We start from the raw sequence: 26,330 nt of genomic DNA, 5'->3' as shown, positions 1-26,330 counted from the left end.
GGTTAGAATTTTAGTGTCCATTCAGTATATGTGGCTACAAAACTATTCCTTTAACTTTATTATAATTGGTTTTCATCTCTCCTTCATCATTTTATTTGGAAAATGGTGAAAATGAGAGAAAAAAGTTTTTTTAGTGTTTCTGTTTATTTATTGTGTTTAATGAAGCACAGTTCAGTATGCATTAAAATTTTTTGATAAAATTTCCAAAATTGTGAAGTGTTGCCTGCAGGCAATATTGCCAGCAGTAGACCACACTTATTCTCATTTTATACAGATATACATATTGTAGAAAAAAGTGTTTCCCAATCATAACATCAGGCAAAAGGTTTACTCTATGTGTATAATTCGAATTTATAAACACTTTTAAGCATTCCTCCTATGTAACAGAACTATGTCCTTCTTGTAATGTAAATGTTTGAAACAGTTCGTCTTTGGAACAAAGCACAATACTAAATTATATTTCGAACATTTCATTGTAGAACATTCAGATGGACAAAGACAACAACGACGCTTGATACCGTATACAGACCAGTTCACCATATTACAATATCGGACATCCTGTGCAACAGTCAGAGCTGTTGACTGAGGTGGTGTTAGGTCTAATGAGGGCCTTCCTAATTTCCTTTTCCCAAGGGACATCAAACCATGGGCATTGTCTGCCTGAATGACTTCATTAAGGTTCATTAAGGTTTCCTCAGATTCTCTTCAGTACATCAACCAGACATTTACAACACTCAGGATTAGCACAAATCCAAACAATCTGATGTACCAACGACTAATTTTCATTGGTACTCTGCACAGTTCTGTTACCGTACTGGCAAGATCATAGCCTCCCATATGATTGTTGTACTGAGACAGAGCGCACCAATTCATCTTTTATCAGTGCTTTTCCGTCGTTTTACTGTTGAGAGTGGTTGGACACCAAAAAACGAGCTTGCAAGTGTCACAACTTTATTCTGACTGAGGTAAGACTGAGTGTCCTTCCTACAGTCATGGCTGCCGCGTTCTCGTTTCAGTAACTTCTTCTCGTCTTCCAGAGGGAAGTTCTTTATTCACTTCTTCCTTATAGCGCCCATGTTTCAATGTTTAGATTTTTTAAGTATATTGTAAGTTCAAGGCTGGAAAAGAAATTGTCAAAGTACATTCTGGGAGAAATGTACCTTGAAACACTTTCGCAAAGGGTGAAACACAATTTGTCCTCCCATTCCAAATACTTTCTCGTCATCAGCGTCAGTTATCATTGTTTGCCAGTACAGGGAAGAAAATCGTAGACAATTCCAGACCCACTAACACGAACAAAAGTCCTAAAACCTCACTTGTGTGACATGTTTTGAATATCCTGGTGCAAGCTACCTGCTCTTGTACCTTTATACGCAATCATCATCTCGTCTACAGAAAATTCCGATTCTTGTTGCTGTTCACGGCGGTTTCTTGCAATCGACTCAAGAACAGGTCTATTCTGAAAAGTGTGTCAAAAGTGTTCACAGCATTCTCATTGCTTGTAAAATGCAGGAATCGATGGTGTTTCTGGGAGCGCTTCAATCTGAAATTACTGGTGACTCTTTCATAATTCATTGACTGAGATCAATAGTCATTATGCGAAGGGATGGAAACAGGACCCATGTATATCATAACACCGAAGAATTGTTCCATTTAACTTTGATTAGTGTTTGCTGACGTCGTGATTCGTTGCACAGAGTATAATTTCGTTTCCTCCAAAATTTTGTTAATTAATTCTGAATCCGAGAATCTTCTGAAGTAATCCATATTATGAAACACGGAAGGGGGACTTCCTGCTGTGACAGTTAGATCTGCCTTTACACACGCGTAAGTGACTGTCTTTGTAATTGTCTTTTTCTCCTAACTAATACTTGCGCCATAAGCATTCAGTGAAGAACGCCCTTGTACATGCTCAATTTCTGCAGTTTCACTTCCAGGTAGAAATTAGGAACACCGACAAAAGTGAAAAGAATGTTGACACAAAAAATAAGGAACCCAAGAATGTATCTTCTGGCAGCTCCTGTGGTACATCGACAAGAAGTGCCAAGAAACCACCAGGTAGGTCATACCATCAAGGATGGAAAAACACATTTTCTAGGACTTATTACGACAAAGAATTGGACAAAGTGTTCTGTAGCGCATGTAAAAACGCTTTTGATTCCAGTACAGTGCTTCCGCCGGCAATAAATGTAATTGGACCTGTTAATATCAGAGGCTATTCAAATGATCATGCATATTACCAGTTGGATGTAAAGGCTGAAACAAGAAAGTTCTTTCTTTGACAAAATCCTTCCGCTGGCATGGAAGTGGTTACACATTGGAGGTCGCTAACAAAAAAGACAGTGTGACACGAAACTTGTGTGCATATGCAAACCGAGTTGGTGACAGTTCGCTCTCATCTCCACGCTGTGATGGCTTCAGTTTCACAGCTTGAGATTGCAGTGGATGGGCACCACTGTTGTGGGCCAGCCGTGGGTATCCGACAGACGTCCACTACGTCTGAGTCCTCCAATTGTTCCTGACCGACGGCCATTTCAGTCACACTGAGATTGATCCCTCACCCGTGGTGGAGTGGGAGGTCGCCCCTGGGCGTAGCAGGCGGAGAAAGACTTCCGAAGAAGCTGCACATAAGGCTTCCTCGGTCAAACAGGTTCCAGGTGCTGTCTGTGGCTGGCACTGTCACTGAGCCAGATGCTGTCGCCTGTCCTGTTTCAGAGGAAACCTCTCAGACTGAAAGAGCCAGACAATCACAGAGGGTGGAATTATTCATAGTTGGGAGCTACAACGATAGGCGCGGTTAGAGACATGGTTGCCAAGAAGGGAAGAAAGCCAATGTGCACTCTGTGTGCATACTGGGTGGAGTCGTTCCAGAGGTGGAATGAGTCCTCCTGAATGCCATGAACAACACAGAGTGTAGCGAACTGCTGGTGGTGGCTCACCTCGGTACCAATGATGTGTGTCACTTTGGATCAGAAAATATTCTCTCTGGTTTCGAGCGGTTAACGATGTGGTAAAGGCTACCAGTCCTGCTTGCAAGATGAAAGTAGAGCTGGCCATTTGCAGCATAGTCGACAGGACCGATTTCGGAGCTCTGCTACAGAGCCGAGTGGAGGGTCTGAATGAGGGACTCAGACGGTTCTGCGACCGTGTAAGCTGCAGATTCCTCGACTTGCGCCAAAGGGTAGTTGCGTTGCGGGTTCCGCTGAATACGTCAGGAGTCCACTATACGCAGGAGGCGGCTACACGGGTAGCAGAAGCTGTGTGGTGTGGACTGGGCGGTTTTTTGTGTTAGAGGGTCTCGGGAAAACACTAAAAGGGCTACAGTCGCAAAGGGTGCAGGCCGGACAAAGAAAGAACGTAGATACAGGAACCATCGAGATAACAGTTGTAAATTGTCGTAACTGTGTTCGGAAAGTACCAGAGCTCCAAGCGCTAATAGAAACCACTGATGCTTAAATTGTTATAAGAACTGAAAGCTGGCTAATGCCGGAGATAAGCTCAGCCGAAATTTTAGCAAAGAACCTAACAGTGTTCCAAAAGGATACGCTAAACACTATTGGTGGTGGAGTGTTTATCGCTGTTAGAAGTAGTTTATGTTGTCTCGAAATTGAAGGAGATAGTTCATGGGCAGAGGTCATTGTTGGCAGCCGGACTAAAATAATAATTGGATCCTTTTACCGACCTCCAAATTCAGATGATACAGGTCCTTAAAGGTTGAAATAAAACTTGAGTTTGACTTAAAACACGTACCCGCTTGATACCATTATAGTTGGTGGTCACTTTAATCCGCCCTCGATATGTTGGCTAAAATATATGTTTAATCCCAGAGGTACGTATACGACATCATCTGAAATTGTGCTAAACACTTTCTCTGAAAATTATTTGGAGCAGTTAGTTCATGAGCCCACGCGAATAATAAACGGTTGTGAAAACACGCTTTACATCTTAGCAACAAATAATCCTAAGTTAGTAACGAGCATCAAAACAAATACAGGGATTAGCGACCACAGGGCTGTCGTAGCGAAACTCAGTATTGTAACCCCCAAATCCTCCATAAAGAAATGAAAAATATAACTACTGAAAAAAGGAGATAAAAATTCACTTGACGCTTTCCTGAGAGACAATCTCCACTCCTTCCAAAGCAACAATATAAATAGAGACCAAATGTGGATTGAATTCGCAGAAATAGTATCGGCATCAATAGCTCTCAATACCAAATAAATTAACGGAGCTGATCCTCTTTGGTACACAAAACTGGTCAGAACACAGTTGCAGAAACAAGAAAACAAGCATGCCAAATTTAAATAGACGCAAAATCCCCAAGATTGGCGATCTTTTACAGCAGCTCGAAACTTAACGCGGACTTCAATGCGAGATGCTTATAATAGTTTCCACAACGAAATTTGGTCTCGAAACCTGGCAGAAAATCCAAAGATATTGGTCGTATGTGAAGCATGCTAGCTTCAAGACACAAACATTGTCTCTCTGCGCTATAGCAATGGAGATACTACTGAAGACAGTGCTGCAAAGCAGAGTTATTAAACACTACCTTCAGAATGCCTTCACAAAAGAAGACGAAGTAGATATTCCAGAATGCGAATCAAGAACAGCTGTCAACATGAATAACGTAGAATTAAGTATGCTCGGAGTAGTGAAGCAACTTAAATCACTTAATAAAAGCAACTCTTCTGGTCCAGACTGTGTACCAATTAGGTTCCTTTCAGAGTATGCTGATGCAATAGTTCCATACTTAACAATCATATACAGCCGTTCGCTTGACGAAAGATCCGCACCCAAGGACTGGAAAGTTGGACAGGTCACACCAATTTTCAAGAAAGGTAGTAGAAATAATCCACTAAATTACAGGCCCGTATTATTAACTCGGTATGCAGAAGGATTTTGGTACATATATTGTGTTCGAACATTATGAATTACCCCGAAGAAAACGGTCTATTGACACACAGTCAATATGGATTTAGAAAACATTGCTCTTGTGTAACACAAATATCTCTTTACTAACATGAAGTGCTGAGTGCTATTGACAAGGGATTTTAGATTGATTCCATATTTCTGGATTTGCGGAAGGCTTTTAACACTGTACCACACAAGCGTCTTGTAGTGAAATTGTGTGCTTATGAAACATGATCTCAGGTATATAATTGGATTCGTGATTTCCTGTCACAGATGTCACAGTTCGTAGTAATTGATGGAAAGCTATCGAGTAAAACAGAAGTGATTTCTGGCTTTCCCCAAGGTAGTGTCATAGGCCGTTTGCTATCCCTTATCAATATAAACGATTTCGGAGACAATCTGAGTAGTCGTCTTAGGCTGTTTGCAGATGACGCTGTCGTTTAGCGACTAGTAAAGTCATGAAAAGTTCAAAACAAGTTGAAAAACGATTTAGAAGAGGTATGTGTATGATGCGAAAATTGCAATTGACTTTAAATAACGAAAAGTGTGAGGTCATCCACTTGAGTGGTAAAAAGAATACCTTAAATTCCGGTTACACGATAAATCAGTCAAATCAAAAGGCCATAAATCCAAGTAAATACCGAGGAAATACAATTACGAACAACTTAAATTGGAAGGAAGACAAAGGAAATGTAGTGGGAGTGGGGGAAGGATAACCAAAGACTGCGTTTTATTGACAGGACACTTAGAAAATGTAGCACATGTACTAAGGAGAATACGCTTTGCCGTCCTATTTTAGAATAATGCTGCGTGCTGTGGGATCCGTACGAGATAGGATTGCCGGAGTACATCGAAAAAGTTCAAAGAAGGGCAGCATGTTTTGTATTATCGCGAAATAGGGGAGAGAGTGTCACTGAAATGGCGTTTTTCGTTGCGACAGAATCTTCTCACGAAATTGTAATCACCAACTTTCTCCTCCGAATGCGAAAATATTTTGTTGACACTGACCTACATAAGGAAGAATGATCACTATAATAAAATAAGGGCAATCAGAGCTCATACGGAAAGATATAGGTGCTCGTATTTCCACGCCCAATACGAGATTGGCATAATCTAGAGAATATAATTTAGAGAATTGTGGAGGTGGTTCGATGTATCCTCTGCCAGGCACTTAAATGTGATTTGCAGAGTATCCATGTAGATGTAGATGCGTTGTATTCAATTTGCAGTGTAAGAAAAACACAGCTGACTCCGGTATGCATTCATATCAAATGAAAAGTGAGAATGTGTGAAATACGTGTGTCAGTATGACGATAATACTAGAATTCAATAATACAGCTTTTCGGGAGCATTGGGAGAAAACAGGTAAATAAAACATTAGAAGCCTTTTAGCAGCCATCAAACTCTTCGCAAAATACAATCCCATATTACGCGATCTAATAAATAAACCAAAGTACGCCTATATGCAAAAATACCTCAGGTCTTCAATGCAAAATGTTCTATCCCGTGCAGTTGAAAAGAAAATTATTAATGACATTAACGCTGTCTCATTGTTTTCTGTTATTACAAATGTAACGGTGGGGCACTACAAAAAGAGACTAGTTAACTCAGATATTTAGATATGTTAGAGTGGAAAGCCTTGTGACTTGAAGATAAATGAAAGAGTTTTAAGTTTTCGTGAAATAAAAGATCAAAGTGCATTAGGAATAGGAAAGGAAATACTGAGTGCAATAGATGAAAATGACTTTTGAACTAAATGCTGTGGTCAGGTTTGTGAAGGTTATGCCAATATGTTAACTTTACACTAAGCTCTCAGAACGAGAATTCACCTAAGACAAAAGACTGCAAAATATGTGCATAGTGCAGTGCACACTTTAAGTCTAGACCTTAACAATGCTACATGTAGAATTCAAGAAGTCAGGTCCTTTTACTACGCAGTATGAACGTTGTATCTTTTCGTCAGTCATAGAATTAAAATATGGGAACTTTCAGTATCTACTTTGTACAATAAAAACTTGATCCAACACGTTCGTCTTCGAGATACCAGTCTGTAAAAGCCCTTTGTTATCCTTATGTCTAAAGCTATTTATGGCTCAATATAGAATAACATTGACACCTAAGTAAATGGAAGAAAGAAACAAGCTATTGTTTTGAAAAACAAATTAGAGAAATGTGTACTCATTTTTCAGATAGCACTGCAATCATAGCTTTGCAATTTAGCGTCTCAAATTATGTAGTCGGAAAATGCAGACCTTGATAAATCGTGTTCTCTTGTTCAGATGAAGCTGATAATTTATCTTGCAATCGAAATAATTTTTAAGAAGCTATGTCATCGGCAACATCTTCGGCAAATAAATGGGACATTTCAGTTGCTGTTTGGACATCATTGTGGCCAAGTAAAAGAGCAAATTTATGGGTATGTATAATGTTTGAGATTCAAAATGCGTTAATAGTTCTTAAAAATGAATATGCGGGGGATTTATCCAGCAAATTCCCAGACTGAAAAAGCTATGAAAAAAGAAATATTCTCATAAACCTCGGTAGTTGATTAAGAGAACTATTAGTAACAGAGATTCAATCGCAGATGTATCGTTCCAGATTAACGCACAAAATTTTACCTTTTTTAACCACTCCTGTTGCTGTTTCTTCGGCTGAATGCTTATTTTTGAAGCTCATACTTATAAAGAGCTACCTGTAGAATTCTATGTTCCAAGTCAGAGTTAGTGAACTGAACCTCCACAGTATCCAAAGTGATCTATTGATGTCAGTGAAATAATCCACAGTATCCAAAGTGATCTATTGATGTCAGTGAAATAATCGATACATTCAATCGCAGGAAGTACTCTGCCTGGTCCAGTTGTACTAGAGGTCAAGGTGAGTACAGCGAGGTTTTATAAGTACAAAGCAATCAAACAACAGAAAGAACTATAGGCCTATGTTTATTGATACTGACCGTCAATCATTATAATGTGCTTAATTTTTAATAACATTAATCTATATTAATAATTTTTGTTTAAGTCTTTCAATATAATAAACGAATGACCTCTATGTTTACGTTACACTAGATTTTACATCTCACTCAATTAAATTTCTACTTCTACTTGCTATAATGAAAATTACGTTAGTTAATGATACGTTATACATTTTAGTTAAGGGGTCAGGATTTTTCCTTTTTCAGGCGCACGTTTTGCCTCTGGATCTATAGTTTCGTTCAAGTACATTTCGATCCGAGTTTGTTCTCATTTCTGTTGGTTTTAAATCAGTGTTACCGACTGAGCTAGGGCAGTGTTAACGTATTCTTATAGTACCGGAATATTTTATTTTATCGCAGCATAGATCCTTATGACACAGACAGCGTTCATAAAAGGTTATAAATGAAAGGTAATCACTTTAAAAAATATCGAGACTCACCAGAAAACATATACTAAATTCCGCCATTGACATGCACACACAGAAATTTTCGAAAGTCACAGCCCTTGCGCTGGCTTGTCATATCTCCTACGGTGTAGAAGAGGTACAGCTAGAATTATTGGAATTCTTTTACTCCGCTGATAAACTAGTTTTCAAGTTATTTTTGTATTATACTTCTCCCATATCCCAGCACCTTTTCCTTATTCATACTTGGATTTGCTTCGTGTTCTCCACCCGGTGTGAGTTCCAGAATGACATTATATTCATTAATACCCACCCGAGTTTCTGATTCCTCTCGTTAGGCAAGCGTGTAGAATAAAAAATAGCTAAAATTCCATATAACCATTATCAATATTGAGTGAAATTTAGTATAGTCAACTATACGTTCGACAACCAAGGACCAATAGCAGCTGTTACAACGACAAACGTAAGTATGAGTAACATTTGTGCTATAGAAACTAATCGATCAGAACAGCACTACCGGCCTGTAATGTGTTACTTCAAATTTAAATTAATGATCTTAAAGTACTATTAGTTTACCAGTTCACTGCAAGCTATGTACTAAAGTTCTCAACACGCTGAAAAGATGTGTTCATATTGTTACAGAGAGTTGTTTAATAAAACTACGCACGAGAAGGCCAAAGAATCTCCGTAAATTTCGCGTCTCGAAATTTGATCTGAAGTGTACAACAGCGATACCTCCTTGGATTCTATCGTAACATACGTATCTGCGAGGTAGCTCGAGTCTTACATATCCAGAAGCAAAACGTGTGTGTTTCTTTCCTTGCAGACATCGCTACAGGCCATAAATGTTTAGAAGACAGCTATATGAAAAAACTTTTACCTACAGTTTTTAATAACGGTGAGCACATACAACTTCCTTCTCTAAGCTTTGATAAAAGTTAGTTTACCACACTCATCTGAGTGGAACGGCGAATTATTAAACGAATCGTGCACATCTCACTTACAATATTTGTGTTATTTTGCGGCTCACTGATAAACTTCAGATACTTCTTACCCCACAAATGTTTTACGAAAAACTTGTACACAGAAATTACACAGTTAAAAATGCTACAATACCAGAACTGTTTTCCTTTGAAACCTCTATAACCAGCAACTGACTTAAAATATTACTCACGTATAGTATATATTTCTCCGTTTTGTTGACAAGGACGTGTTATAAGTCGCCTGCAATATAATTTCATGTAGATTTTTTTTTTTTTTTTTTTGTACTCATAGATTCGTCCCATGAGCAATGGATCTTGCCATCGGTGGAGAGTGTTGCACGCCTCAGTTATATATATAGCCGTGCTACAAGTGCAACCACAACAGAGTGGCATCTGTTGAAAAGCCAGACAAAAGTACAGATGGTTCAAATGGCTCTGAGCACTATGCGACTTAACTTCTCAGGTCATCAGTCACCTAGAACTTAGAACTAATTAAACCTAACTAACCTAAGGACATCACACACATCCATGCCCGAGGCAGGATTCGTACTTGCGACCGTAGTGGTCGCTCGGTTCCAGACTGTAGCGCCTAGAACCGCACGGCCACTCCGGCCGGCAGACAATAGTACAGTTCCTGAAGAGTGACAGCAGCCTTTTCAGTAGTTGCAGGGGAAACAGTCTGAATGATTGACTTATCTGGCCTTGTCGGCCTTGCTGTGCTGGTACTGCTAACGGCAGAAAGCTATCGGAAACTACAGTCGTAACATTTCCTAAAGGCATGCAGCTCTACTATGTGGTTAAATAATGATTCCATCCTCTTGCGAAAATATTCTGGAGGTAAAATAGTCCCCCATTCGGATCTCCGGGCGGGGACTGTTCAGGAGGATGTCATCAGGAGAAACAAAACTGGCGTCCTATGGATCGGAACATGAAATGTTAGACCCTTTAATCCGGCAGGTAGGTTAGAAAATTTAAAAAGGTATGTGGATCAGTTACAGTTAGACATTGTGGGAATTAGTGAAGTTCGATGGCATGTCGAACAGGTTTCCTGGTCAGGTGAATACGGACTCATAAATACAAAATCAAATAGGGGTAATGCAGGAGTTGGTTTAATAATGAATAAAAAATAGGAATGTGGTTAATCTACTATGAACAGCCTAGTGAACGCATTATTATAGCCAAGCTATACACGAAGCCCACCTCACCACAGTAGTACAACTTTATATGCCAACTAGCTCCACTGATGATGAAGAGACTGAAGAAATGTATGATGATATAAAAGAAATCATTCAGATAGTTAAGAGAGATGAGAATTTAATAGTGATGAGTGATTGGAATTCTATAGTAGGAAAAAGAAGAGAAGGAAAAATAGTAGGTGAATACTAACTTGGGGGAAGGAATGAAAGAGGAAGCCGTCTGGCAGAATTTTGCACAGAGCACCATTTAATTACCGCTAACACCTGGTTTATGAGTCATGAAAGAAGCTTGCACATTTAGAAGAGACGCAGAGACACTTAAAAGTTTCAGATTTATTATAAGAAAGAGATTTAGAAACTAGTTTTAAATTTGTAAGACATTTTCAGGGACAGATGTGAGCTCTGACCGCACTTTATTGGTTATGAATTGTATATTGAAAGTGATGAAATTGCAAAAAGGTAAGAGATTAAGAAGATGAGACCTGGATAATTTGAAAGAGCCAGATGTTTTTAAGAATTTCAGAGGGCGCACTTGGCAACGTTTGACAAGAACAGAATAAAGTAATAGAACAGAAGATGAATGGATAGCTTTGACAGATGAATTAGTGAAGGCAGCAGAAGATTAAGTAGGTAAAAAGACAAGGCCATGTAGAAACGCTTGGATAACACTAAAGATATTGAATTTGTCTGATGAAAGAAGAAAAAATGAAACTGAAGTAAATGAAGCAGGCGAAAGGGAATACAAACGCCTAAAAAATCAAACTGACAGGAAGTGCAAAATGCTTAAGCGGGAAGGGCTAGTTGACAGACGTAAGGATTTAGAAGAAAATATCACTAGGGGAAAGATAGATACCGCCTACAGGAAAACTGAAGAGGCCTTTGGAGGGAAGGGAAGCATCTGAATGAACGTGAAGAGCTCATATGGAAAACCAGAGCTAAGCAAAGAAGGGACGACTGAAAGGTCTATACAAGGAAGATGAACTTGCAGGCAACATTGTAGAAACAGGAGAGGACTTAGATGAAGATGAGATGGGAGACATAATACTGCGAGAAGAATTTGACAGAGCACTGAAAGACGTAAGTCGAAGCAAGGTTCTAAGAGTAGACGACATTGCGTCAGAACTACTGATATCTTTGGGAGACCCAGCCACGACAAAACTCTTCCATCTGGTGTGTAAGATGTACGAGACAGGTGAAATACCCTCAGACACAAAGAAGAATATTATAATTCTAATTCCAAAGAAAGAAGGTGGTGACAGGTGAGAATATTACCGAACTATTAGTTTAATAGATCATTGTTGTAAAATATTAACATGAACTCTTTAAAGAAGAATGGAAAAGCTGGTAGAAACCGACCTCGGGGAAGATTAGTTTGGATTCCGGAGAAACGTAGAAACACGTGAGGCAATACTAAACCCCGCGACTTGCCTTAGAAGATAGGATAAGGAAAGACAAACCTACGTTTACAGCGTTTGTAGACTCAGAGAAAGTTTCTGACAATATCAACCGGAATAATATCTTTGAAATTCTGGAGGTAATAGGGGTAAAATACAGAGAGAGAAGGGTATTTACAACTTGTACAGAAACCAGATGACAGCTACAAGAATCGAGTGTCATGAAAGGGAATCAGTGGTTGAGGAGGCAGTAAGGCAGGGTTGTAGGCTATCCCTCATGTTACTGAATCTGCACATTGAGAAAGCGGTAACGGAAATCCAAGAAAAATTTGAAATGAGAATTAAAACTCCTGAAGAGGAAATAAAAACTTTTTGCTTTTCCGATGACGTAATTCTGTCAGTTGAACGGAATGGACAGTGTCTTGAAAGGAGGACATAAGATTAACATCAACAAAAGCAAAACAAGGATAATGGAATGTGGTCGAATTAAATGAGATGATGCTGAGGAACTAGATTATGAAATGAGTAGATGAGTTCCGCTATTTGGGTGACAAAATGACTGATGGTGCCCGAAGTAGAGGGGATATAAAGCGTAAATTGGCAACGGCAAGAAAAGAGTTTCTGAAGAAGAGAAATTTGTTAACATCGAATATAGATTTAAGTGTCAGGAAGTCTTTTCTGAAAATATTTGTATGGAAGTAAAACACGCACGATAAATAGTTTCGACAAAAAGAGAATAGAAGCCTTTGAAATACTAAAGATTAGACAGGTAGATAGAATAACTAATGACGAGGTACTGAAGAGAATTGGGAAGAAAAGGAATATGTGGCATAACATGACTAGTAGAGGGAGACCAAGAGATGTATACAGTCAGCATCTTCAGAAATATGTATGTTGTAGTAGTTATTCGGAGATGAAGAGGCTTGCACAAAATAGAGTAGCGTCGAGAGCTGCACCTGACCAGTCTTAGGACTGAAGAACACAACAACAACAACAACAATAACAACAAAAACGTAGCGTACCAAGTACGTCAAATGTTCACTCTAAATTTACCAACTGAGTTCATTATCTGTTAAATCACTTATAGGTGCTACTTCCTAGCAGTATTACAAGCAAAATATACACTGAAGCGCCAAAGCAACTGGTATAGGCATGAGTATTCAAATACAGAAGTATGTCAACAGGAAGAATACGGGGCTGCGGTCGGCAACGCCTATATAGGCGCAGTTGCCGGATCGGTTACTGCTGCTGCAATGGCAGGTTATCAAGATTAAAGTGAGTTTGAACGTGGAGTTACAGTCGGCGCACGAGCGATGGGACACAGCATCTCCGAGGTAGCGATAAAATGGGGATTTCCCCGTACGACCATTTCAAGAGTCTACCGTGAATGTCAGGAATACAGTAAAACATCAACTCTTCGACGTCGCTGCGACCGGAAAAAGATCCTGCAAGAACGAAACCAACGACGACTGAAGAGAAACGTTCAACGTGACAGCTATCAACAAGTCTCAGCGTGCGAATTATTCAACGAAATATCATCGGTATGGGCTTTCGGAGCCGAAGGCCCACTTATGTACCTTTGATGACTGCACGGCACAAAGCTTTAAGCCTCGCTTGGAGTCGGTAACTCCGACATTGGACCGTTGATGACTGGAAACATGTTGCCTGGTCAGACGAGTCTCGTTTCAAATTGTATCGAGCGAATGGACGTGTACGGGTTTGGAGACAGCGTCATGAATCTATGTCAGCAGGGGACTGTTCAAACTGGTGGAGGCTCTGTAATGGTGTGGGGCGTGTGCAGTTGAAATGGACTGGGAACGCTGATACACCTAGGTACGACTCTGACATGTGACACGTACGTAAGCATTTTGTCTGATCACCTGCATCCATTCATGTTCATTGTATATTCCGACGAACTTGGGTAATTCCAGCAGGACAATGCAACATCCCACACTTCCAGAAATGCCACAGAGTGGCTCTAGGAACACTCTTCTGAGTTTAAACAATTTCGCTGGCCACCAAACTCCCCAGGCATGAACATTATTGAGCATATCTGGGATGCCTTGCAACGTGCTGTTCAGAAGAGATCTCCACCCCCTCGTGCTCTTACGGATTTATGGACAGCCAAGCAGGATTGATGGTGACGGCTACTCCCAGCACTGCTTCAGACAATAGTCAAGTATACGCCACGTCATGTTGTGGCACTTCTGCGTGCTCACGGGACCCTACACGATATTAGGCAAGTGCACAAACAAAATCACCCGATTCGCCCTGTAGTGAATGGAATAGGTAGTCCACATTACACACTTGCTAGACGCCTCCATTTTAAAATTAAAGATGCTTTCACATTTGAAAATAATTTTTCTGTTAAAAATAGTAAGGAATTAATTAACAATATTCAAACTATAAGATGTACACCTGACACTAGACTGGGGTCCTTTGACATCGTCAGTCTTTATACAAATGTCCCGGTTGATGAAACCATAGCCCTTGTAAAAAAGAATCTTCTCAAACATAAAAAACTAGGTGAAATTCAGATTGCGGAACTGATTGGTTTGCTTAAGGTCGTTTTAAAATACAATTATTTCACGTTTAATGGGAAAATGTATGTGCAACCAGATGGTCTAGCAATGGGTAGCCCCCTCGCCGGTATTTTAGCAGATGTTTTTATCAACGCCCTGGAAATAACGTTCTTCAATTCAAGTTCAGAATTACGCCACAAAATCCGCTATTATGCACGTTATGTTGACGACATTATCATTGCTTTTGATGGTACTGATCATGAGTTAGAGCTTCTCTTCAATACTTTCAATGGTTTACATGAAAATGAACTGTTCATGATTTTACGATAATGAAGAGAGAATTTTAAATAACATACTTCTTTCCATCACTGATCATGAAGATTTCGGTTGTAATATTCACCAGAACTATGACCACTCAGATTTAGTAAAGGTTCTTGCCTTATTTATCGTAGCTGTCGTGGTGTTATAGTTGCAGATTGCAGAATGATAATTGGCTAGGTCCTTCACACCTTCTTTGAGAAGAAATTAATTTATTACTATCACGTTGTCGGCTGCAGCCATTTTTCTTGGCATAACAGAGCCTCCCAATTTCATAATAGATTAATGTTGGAAAACTTCGCTTTCCGGAAGCCGCAGTTTTCGGAGATGATTTTGCAACACAAATACCGCAGTCACACCAACCTTTACTCGAATTTGCAGTTTTAGCACTTACAAGATTTTAACTTCGGGAAACATGGCACGGCTGCATGCACACACCAGGGTCCCTGCCTGCATCTCTCACCTTTTCATTCTTTTCATTCCACTCTGCACCAAGGTTATCCACACTTGTACATTTGACACTAAGGAAAGGCAACATTAATGGCAATTACAACTTAAGTGGAAATGTGTAACAATGATAGTCTTTGTTAAGTTAATACAGAAGACAAACAAGAGGGAACGAGTTACGGAGTAACAAATGATTTCACAGCTCACAATGTTGAAACATCTACAGCAAGCAAGTAATAATATTAAAATAGCACTGCAAAAAAATGTGAGTTACATTATGTTCTGACTACACTGGCCAACAAAAAACAATTTTTGAATGTTTTTCTGTAAATCATGAGTCAATTTCTCACTAATTTTGGGTCGAGGAAAACGAATATCACAATGAAAAATTTTCCTTAGCTCTAGTTTCTTTGATAGACACTAGGTGCAAGTTCTTAATATCAAAGGATTAAGAGAAAAAGATACACTTTAATTACATGTGATAACAGCACTGAAAGCATATTTGAATTTTTTTCAATGGCAGTTACATTTTAAGAGTTCCAAATTGCTGAAAGAATACCTCGCAAATGGTTGAATCTGAAGAGAATCATGTGGTGGCTGCATGAGGTCGTCGTCGCCCTGATGTCTTTGTTCCATAACAGAAATGTCCTGATGGAATCTTTCTCCATGTTCATCGCTGACAGTTCTACAACTAGGAGGGAAAAGTCGAGATGGGAGTGGAGGAAATGGACTTAAAGGGACCTGTAGCATCCAAGGGTATGGTATTGTTGCAGGAGCACTGTCACCAATTGAGTGTAGTTATTATCTCTATTGCTGCCTAAAAATCCACGAACAGCTCTCTTGAAGGCTTTCCAAGCTTCCTATTCTTTTCCCTCCAAAACTTGGTCAAATGCAGGCTCCTTCACAAGTTATCGAATTTTTGACCCGATAGAAATACTTTCCTTAACTTTTGCATCACTTAATTTCAGAAATTTCTCTTTCATGTACTTAAAGGCCCGTCCTTCTTGGTTCATACCTTTGACAAAATGTTTCATCCAACCCAGCTTGATATGCAGGGTTGGGTCCACGAAAGGCTCGGCAACGACATTTTTCTCGCTAGGGTTAAGATTTCTTGCAGGCAGTCTGCTTTAATATAATGCGATTTCCTATTCCTACTGTCCCACATACACAAGAATCAGCAATGTTTAGCGTACCCCAGTTGCATTCCTAAGAGTATGCCAATTACTTTTAGATCACTACAGATTTTCCATTTGCGTTCATGATATTTGTTTGAGTCCAAGAGGGCTGTCGTATTTGCATATGTCTCCTTCATGTGAATTGCATGCGCAACACACATAGAAGAACGATGGTTGCCATTGTGAAGTAACAGAGCTTTCAAACTAAGCTTGGAGGAGTCTATGAATAGCATTCATATAGTTGGATCATGGTTCAGATTCAAAGATTTCATCAAGCCATTGATGTCGCAGCAAACAACAAGATTGTTTCTCTTCTCCAAAAAGGCAGCAGTTCCCTGTGACGTTTTCTGTACTGTGAGACTATTACATCACTTTCGACAAGATCCCATTGCTGTAGTCAAGACCCAAGAGTTTCTTCTTTCTCCTTTGACAGCGCAAGATGTCTAATAAGATCAATTAATTCCGCTTGACTCAGTCTCTGCGGTTTATCACCTTTTCCCTCAAAATCAGGGTCACGGGATGTGGAAGGGCTGTTTGGTTCTTCTTGTTCCACACTGTCTTCATTTTCTACTTCAAACACACAATTTTCGAGTGGAGTAGGAACTGGTAAACTATCTGAATGCGGAGTGGGTCATTATCAGATCGATTCGGGTACTGAACTGTTTTGCTTTACTTCATAGACAGTCCTACCTTTATAGATGGAGTCTAACATAAATAGCAGACATATGCATGCGTTGTAGGCTCCCGCCAAACCAAAGGCACAGCAAAAGCCATAGATCGTTTCTTATTTTTAGCCATGCTCGCAGTGTAACTTAACATGTGTTGCAACATACATGTGGAGCCCATGACTTATTCAGGTCCTCTACTTTCATTCCGGTATAATGGTGATAGCAGTCTTTACAAGAGGCGTCAGATTGCGTTTCTGTGAGGAAAATGTTATTCCACTACAAATGTAACAAAAATTATTCACCTTATTTACACATTTTCGTGGCATTTTTAAGAATTTCCCCCAAATGAAAATGTTGACTATAAAAAATGAAATGTCACTTTATCTCCAAACCAAGAGCTAATCTGTCACTTTTATGGTGATTTTTTAATTCAGCAAGTGGAAATACACAAGAATTTACTATTTTTGAGCCCGAAACATTTTCATTGTTGGCCAGTGTTATCCGCTGTGTTTCATGCTTGCCAGATCTATTGCACCTACATGTCTTTAGGAAATAATCTAAATTTACGTAATATCTCAAACGGATTTTAGTTGCACACTACTTGTTTATAATAATGCCTTAATTTTTCTCATCTACTGATTCATTTGATACCAGATTCATATAATACATTTACTCGCTTAAATATCTGTGTTTGAACCGAATGTAGCAATCCAGTTCTTAGCTCGTGAACAAACCTAAGAACAGCAGCATTTATTGGGATTTGGAGGACAGACAGCCCATAGTGTTGTAATCGACTTTGTAGTGGGCTTTTTGTTTCACTAATCTTTCACACTTGATATGTGGTGATTTGCATATGTTCTATTCTATCATTTTGATTACATTATGTATCAGAATGACTGTACCATTTTAGGCGATACGGGATGCCAAATTTCCTCTGTATATGCATTTATAAACAGGTAAGACGCTATATAATGAACGATGAATTTTTCATACAGCTACATCACAGATAGATTTTATAGTTAGGGGCAACCTTTATGTATAAAATGCAAATGGATGACATGAATCTGAAAATTGGTTTTTTAGGGGAAAAGTAGTTATTTTTGTCTTAATATGTCATACGTATTTCCTCTTTGTAAACACAGTTCAATCAAGTAAATATCAACAGTGATTTATGAAAGGAATATCTAACAAACCGCTTGTATTAATTTAAAATATTTCGGTGTTTAACTATGTGTAGGGTAACATAATTCGAATAATTATTAGCGCTCAACACACGTGGATGATTCTACACGTCCATTCTTCCCAATGATTGTGATAAAGTGACGCAAATTTAGACGATATATGGAGTGATTCTTCAGTTTCATTTCAAATATGCGTCACACAAAAGTCAATGAACGCCAAGAACACACAAACAATGTTTCCTTAACATAGTTTAGCGTAAATTCCGACTGAAACTTGCAGAAACTTCGCTTGACATTACGTGCTGGCATTAAACTTCAGCCCAGTTTCAAAGAGAATCTTGAACACAGAAAAGCCAGTTGTATGTTCACGTAATGTAGTAAATAGTATCATTTTTTCGAACCGCATACATAATTACGTGTGTTACTCTTAGTAATTTCTTAAAGGAGAAACGACATATTAATGGGAAACCAGATTATACTTATTTGCTGGCGTGGCTGAGTTAGGAGCAGAATAGGTCTCTCAAAAATCCACATTTTCTGTTGGGTAAATATATGTTTCCAGTAGATTGTCGAGAGAATGTAGTACAATACAAAAATGACAGCTTCTTGTAATCGGACATTCAACGTTATATCACACATTGCATGAGATATCGTCAAGCCCGAACATTGTAGTTGATATAATTAGCGTACATTCGGAATACTGCTCTGCTACACTGTAGTTAATTTTCTCCTGTATTTTGTAGCTCAACATGGACAAATTTATACCTATGCAACTATTATTAATGCAAGTACGATGATGGAAATGTGTACAACTAAAACACAGAATCACTATGAACTTGAATTTATAAAGTTATTCGTTTAACATGTAATTATCATCATCCACCATTTGACATCCACTGCTGGATGAAAGGCCTCGTCTGCCGTCAGCTATATTCGTCCACTTTCTCCAGCAAGGTTTCTGGAGTTATCTACCTACCTATCACTAACATTGATGCTTCGTTCTTTTACTATCTCTCAGAACCAAGCAAAGTTTTTCCTTGGTTCATTTATCACCTATTCTCCTGGCCACATATCCTACCAACCTGCATTTCAGTTTTATTGTACTCGTGATTGGGTGTTACACTGCAGCCTGTTCCCTGATATATTTTTATTTTGCTATCGCTCTCAGTATTTCCGGATAAGCATCTCTCCACAGCTCGCTGGGCAGCTCTCACTGTTTGAATGGTTTTGCATCAAAAGTTAGACTGATAATAGACACTAATTGTAAACTTATTTTATAAAACACATTGAAAGCTTGTTTTCAAATTCTATTTAGGTCACTAAAGCATTCCAGGCCTTCTTTCGTTTTGGTAAATTTATTTTCCGGCTCATGTGATCGTTGTTTTGAAATGTCGTAAATACAGAATTCATCAAGTGGTTCTTTGATGTCACTGTTAATTTATGCAATTATCTTTGCGATATGTTGGTTTTACTTAATTTTAGTCTTCCTGTGACTGATTTTCATGCTTACTTTCAGTCACGCCCATCTGAGTTTTTCCATTCGTTGTTTAAGTTTATCTTCACTGAGGACAAACTGTATAGTGTCGCCAGTGATACGAAGGTGGTTCCAGTGTCATCCATTAACTCATCTTCTTTCCTAATTTTTACCATTAACGGATGTGAAAACTTTGTCTAGGACTGCTGAAAATAGTTTTTGTGGCATGAGATCTTCATGCCTGACACTACTTCAGCTCATAATTTCTCACCACTCTAATGAAGCATGATAAAATCTGTATGATCAACACACAAAGGCTTCAACATACTGAAGTAAGTGGTATTCCATAACACATTTGGTTTACATAGGTGCAGACTTGAGACACCCCGATGGATAAAATACAACTTTATGAACCATTCCACATATCTGCACCATAAAGCGATCGGTTTTGTCTAATCCATTAAGGGTACCAGCTGTTTCACAACGTAACGTCTGGACTGCATAATCGGATCTGTCATAGATGGTTCCTATAACCCTCCAAAGCTTGAATTAACTCCTTCTAAACAGCCCTCAGAAGACCCGACGGTAAGACAGTGTCATCCTCAGCCGATAGGTGTAAGTGGATGCCGGCATGGAGGGGCATATGTTCAGCACATCGCTCTCTGGTTCGTTGTCATTTTTCGTGACCGGATCCCCTATTTCTCAATCAAGTAGCTCCCTAACTGGTGTCATAAGGGCTGAGCGCACCCCGCTTGCCAACAGCGTCCATTAGACTCGGGCAGTCACCAACTAAGTGCCCGACTTAACTTCGGTCATCTGACAGGAAACAGTGTTACCACTGTGGCAAGGACCTTGGCTCCCAAATCTACACTACGATACAATTAGAAGCTCGATCCCCATTTCTTAGTAGTTTCAGTTTTTGCAGGCTTACCATGTACTGTCGTCAAAGTCGTCGGTCCAAAGACTGGTCATATGCAGATCTCCACGTTGAACTGTCCGCTGCAAGCCTCGTCATCTGCGAGCAACCAACACCTGTTTTAACATGCATACAATTTTGACCCTTCGCCCCTAACCCCCTTCCCCCTCCCCCCCAACACACACACGTTTCCCTCCAAAATCAAACTCACCAGTCTTCGATGATTCAAAATGTGTTTTGTCAACTGATCCCTTATTTTAGTCAATTCATGCCATAAAGTTCCTTTCTCTGCAATGCAATTCAGTACCTCCTCATTAACGAGGTAATATACCCATCTAATCGTCAGCAGTCTTCTACAGCACCACATTTCAAAATATTTTATTCCCTTCTTGTCTCAAATGCTTATCGTTCACGTTTCACTTCTGTAGAAAGCTATTTCTCAGCACAACGTACCTTGCAACACCCTTACAAGCGTTTGAGACTGTTTGTGACCACACTGTATATTCCTCCCACTTTTCAGCTGTTCCTTAGCACTGGCTTGTCATCCGTGCTCTTGATAGGCATACAGCTGTTTCTATTTTCTCCAAAGGTCTCTTCAATCTTCCTGTAGGAAGTATCTATATTTACGTTTCTTATATGTGTTTCTACAGAACTGGACTTTTCCCATAGTCATTGCTGTTTAGCCATTTCGCTCTTTCTGTCAGTCTCATTTTCTTTTAGGTCTTTTTTCCCTTCTTTTGTATTAGCCAAGGTTTTCTGTTAGGTCTTGTCTTGTTTCCTATTTAATCCTCTGCTCTCTTCACTGTTTCATCTCTCAAAGCTACCCATTCGCCTTTTACTGTATTCCCTTCACCTGTTTCAGTAAAACTTTGCCTAATACTCCATCTAAAATTATCAGTTACCTCTGGTTCTTTCAACTCATCCATGTCCTATGTCTTTAATTTCCTACCTTTTTGCAATTTTTGAAATTTTAACTTAGAGATCATGACGAATAAATTATGGTAAGAGTCCACATCTTACTCTGTAAATGTCTGGCAATTTAAAATCTGGTTTCTAAATATCTGTCTTAGCACTATATAATCAGTCTGAAACCATCTAATGCCACAGGCATCTTCCATGTGTACAACCATCTTACATGATTGTTAAACCAAGTGTTAGCAATGACTGACTTACGCTTTGTGCAAACTTTTACCCAATTTCTCTTCCATTCCTTTTTTCCAGTCCGCATTCTCCTACTATTATTGCTTCTCTTCCATTCCTTACTACTGAATTCCAGTTCTGCGTACAATAAAATTTTCCCCTCACTCAACTTTCTGAGTAATATCTTTTATCTCATCATACATTTTTTCAATCTCTCCCTCATCCGCTGAGTCAGTTAGCATAGAGACTTGTTCTAATGTCTTGGCCTCTTGTTTATCTCGGCTACGATAATGCATTCACTATTTCGTTCATAGCAGCTTACCTGCATTCCTTTTTTATTATTTGACCTATTACTGAATTACATCTATCTGATTTTGTATGTATAGCCCTGTAATCACTTGACCTGAAATTCTGTTCTTCTTGCCACTTCACTTCATTAATGTCGACTATAAGTAACTTCAGCCTACGTATCAACGGTTCTAAATTCTATACCTTCATGCCCCATTTAAGTATCAACATTCCATGCTCTGCCCCTTAGAATGCCAAGTTTGGTTTACCTTCTGAGTAGCCCCATCACGTAATTCGAATGGGGACTATTTTCCTTCCTGAATATTTTACCCACGAGAATGGTGTCATCACTGAACCATACAGTAGAGTTGCATACTCTCAGAAAAAATAGTGCCTGTAGTTTCCCCTTGATTTCATCCTTTCGCTAGTCCAGCACAGGAAGATCATTTTAGCTTATTTTACAAGGTCAGATCATCATTCTTCCAGACAATTGCCCCTGCAACTAGCGAAACCGCTGCTGAGCCTCATCAGGAATCAAATGTGTACCTGGCCTCTCCACAGATAACCCGCTGTTTTGATTGCATCTGCTGTGTGATCATCTAGATCAATGAGGCCTCAAGTCATCCCATCTCAACAAGTGCAAAACACTAGGCACTAGCACTTTTAAAATGTACGGACTTCTCCTGTGGTAATGGGAACCAAGACCCTATAGATCAATAGAGCCGTCAGGATTTCTTTGCTTATTATACAGGAGAAAAATATAGTGAAATAAAGGAAGGACCCCTTTTTTTTAATCCATTCCACACAAAAGCAACAAATGCCCTCAGAAAACTAAAACCTTTAGGCTAGACACTAGAATCTTTACTCAGCGTATTTCTTTATGTGGTAAGTTCCACATTTCTTTAATAGTGAACTAGAATTCCTCCAACAGAGAAATATTCTTTGTGCGTAAAACGGTATTCAGATGGAGAGCGATATGGGAAGAAATTGCCTATGAGGTTTGTGTACAGGTCATGTTACTTCAGATTTGACAGTTAACGAATATTTAAATCATAATGATAATACCACGATTTGATTCCATCTTCTGTAGAAAGTGATGCAGCCTCGCCACGTCGTCTGAAATTACTGAGAAGGTATTTTTCGTCGGTTGCAGTCACAGCTCAGGCTGCCAGAGAGGGGCATGTTTGCCGAGCGCCTTTGTGTGTGCGATAGCCGTGAGGGCACCCATCAAACCAGCAAGGGCCGCCTTCCTATCACAGCAGTGCCGCACAAAAGCCTCAGATCAATACTTACAACACAACAGTGCAGAGGCTGCGTTAGGCAAAGGAGGTGCTGCAACAGTACACGGCAAGCAGCCGGCACTGAACTATTTCAGAGATTTCTTCGACGCCCACACAAAGCGTATGGCGTGAGCATGGAAACCTAACAACAAAAGAGGGCTTCCGGGCATGAATGTTTATCGAGCCTACTAGGCTCAGACGCACTGCAGTCCATTGCTCTTTATTGTTGATTTGATATAATTTAATCAGAAGCATCTATAGAAAAAATGGAATTAAGTTTTAACATTCCATCGAAAACGAAGTGGTTAGAGACAAAGGACAAGCACGGACTGAGAAAGGACGAGGAAGGATATAGGTCATGAACTTGCTAGAGGAATCATTCCGGCATTTACCTTGAGCGATTTAGGAACCCACAGATTAGCCCAAATGTGGATGACTGGACGGGTATTTGAACCTCCGTCCTCCCGAATGCGGGTCCAGTGTCTTCCCACCACATCACCTCGCTCGGTGCATCTGCAGGTGTGGAGAGTGGATTATGGACAGCTGTTCACCATGTTATAAGTTTGTAGATTATCTTCCTAAAAGCAAATTTTTATCGTGTACATGCAACTGTGAATCCAACTGTATTTGAGCACTAACAGTCTTAATTTGCAGCTGACAGCAGCTGTTACATACAACTTTTCTAAAGCGAATAAAACATATATTAACAAAAATACAAACCGATCCCTTTAATTCTTTGTACATGTACAAGATTAAATATTCATTAAGTTTACATTCACCTTCATTGGAAAAATAAGTACAAAGTAATTGCTTACACGTTAAGGAAACTTTTTATAAATATTCCACAATACAACCTTGTATGCCTCCGTAGAAAAAGTATAATCTACACGTAAAATGAAATGCATGGGGTGAATGCAAATGTAAACATATTATGTTGTACTGCGTGTTTATGAGATGTAAAACCTAGCTAAAGGAATATAAAGGGGAAAGTTATCGAAAGACATTCTCTAGGCTAGTGGATTAGAGGGGAACAAGAAATCATAATTGACTGCTCTTTTTTTTCGACAGCTGTGAATGGCTTTATTTCAGGCTCAGATCCTCTTTCCCAGTTTAAAATCAGCTGTATAGCCTTCATCGGGTTTCTTTGAGCATTATTCGCCTACAAATGACCACAGCTAGCTTTCCTTTGAACACTGCGCATTTAATCCCTGATGGAATTTATACGGCTGACCTTCAAAAATGCAACACCACGAAGACGCCATGCAGCAAACATCAAATTGACACAAGTGTACTGTGTGCTGGGATATGTAAATTACTATCATTTCAGTGCAACCACGCAATATAGGTAGGAATAAATTCCATCTTCATTCCGTATGTAAGGAAAGGTCGGCCGGTGTGACCGTGCGGGTCTAGGCGCTTCAGTTTGGAACCGCGTGACCGCTACGGTCGCAGGTTCGAATCCTGCCTCGGGCATGGATGTGTGTGATGTCCTTAGGCTAGTTAGGTTTAAGTACTTCTGAGTTCTAGGGGACTGATGACCACAGATGTTAATCCCATAGAGCTCAGAGCCATTTGAACCATTTTTTGTAAGGAAAGATTGCACGTCATTTTGCATTCAGAAACTGCAATTCATGTTTGTTGTCTTTGAGAATTTCGTGTTGTGACTAGTGTAAGAAGGAGAAATGGTTACTAACAGGCTCAGAATTCGACAGCGGCGAAATCGTGGCTAATGGAGACTGCGGTTTACCGCAAATCTATATAGCTGCTACTTCAGGGTATCACGATTGTCATGTGATCATTATTGCGACGTCCTTTGACGTAATAACAGAATAGAGGCACGCCGACATGCCGACGGTGTTGTGCCCAAACTAGATATCTACAAGTTGGGCGTTTTGCTCGCTTGTACTCGCTTGAGCGCACTGCGCTCGGGCATGGCTTGCTAGAGGACGAATGCAGAAGTGGGCAGCCAGTGGTCCACCGATCGGCCCTGTAGGAGGGGGGGGGGGGGGGAAGAGGGGTTGGCAGAGTCCCCCCACTCTGGCGCACTCGCCGCGCTGCTGTTGTGACCGCTTCAGTAGCAGCTCAGTGTGTGTGTGTGTGTGTGTGTGTGTGTGTGTGTGTGTGCAGGCTGGTATCGTTCCTGACATACTACCACCACCTGATGGAACTACTACACTGATATCAATTTAGTTACGCTGAGAACGTATATTCCTGGGCGATAGTGTCTAATCGTGACAGTAGTGACAGTATTCTGATTCATGAGAGAATATAGCTCGCTTTATGCAATAACGAAAATTTGGAAAAAGTTAAGTGTTTCATAGGAAAACTATGTGGTTACCAACTTTTACAGTGTGGTAGACCTTGAAATCAAAAACCACATTTGCTGCTCTTTATAACACCATCTGCTTTACTGATTGAAACGTACATGTCGCAATCCGACAAGAAAAGTGACCGAAATCGAAAAACGGAATCTTTACGTCACTTAAAAATTCTTGTGAAATGCCCCAACGTGTACAAAAAGTGCGATGGAATTTACTGCCAACAATACTTACTTGAAATTTAGAGGTCGCTTACACTATTTCAGTATAAGTTTTATAGATTTAATTCTTTAACTTGAATTTTTTTCAATTATTGCATTTTTGAGCTGTGTAGCTGTTCTTGTCGGAATGCAAGATGTGAACTTACCTACCTAATAAATTACAAATCTAGCGGGAATAAAATTGTCTCCGAGTTATTCTCTGTTAGCACTGCAATTACAAAGAATTACTCATTTCGTATGACTGCTGAGTCCGTGCAGATAAGGGTACTTATCGCATTCACATTTTTTTAGCTAGTCGCATTTGAGGCTACAACACAAAACATTCCTCTCCTAAACTAGATACTTTGGGAAAGAGAACTAATGTTACGTTTCTACGTTTTAAGCAGATCATCGTCGTCTCCACTATCCATTCGGAGTGAATACAAGTCAGCCTAATCGACAGATTGAATATGACTTGGCCTACAATGTAGTCGCTCCGAAAACAGAGATTTCATGTTTTGGATGTTGAGCGCTTCTAACATCC

Source organism: Schistocerca piceifrons, chromosome X, assembly GCF_021461385.2.
Source record: "Schistocerca piceifrons isolate TAMUIC-IGC-003096 chromosome X, iqSchPice1.1, whole genome shotgun sequence".
Taxonomy (NCBI): domain Eukaryota; kingdom Metazoa; phylum Arthropoda; class Insecta; order Orthoptera; family Acrididae; genus Schistocerca; species Schistocerca piceifrons.
The sequence above is the reverse complement of the archived record's forward strand: the minus strand, read 5'-3'. Positions refer to the sequence as shown.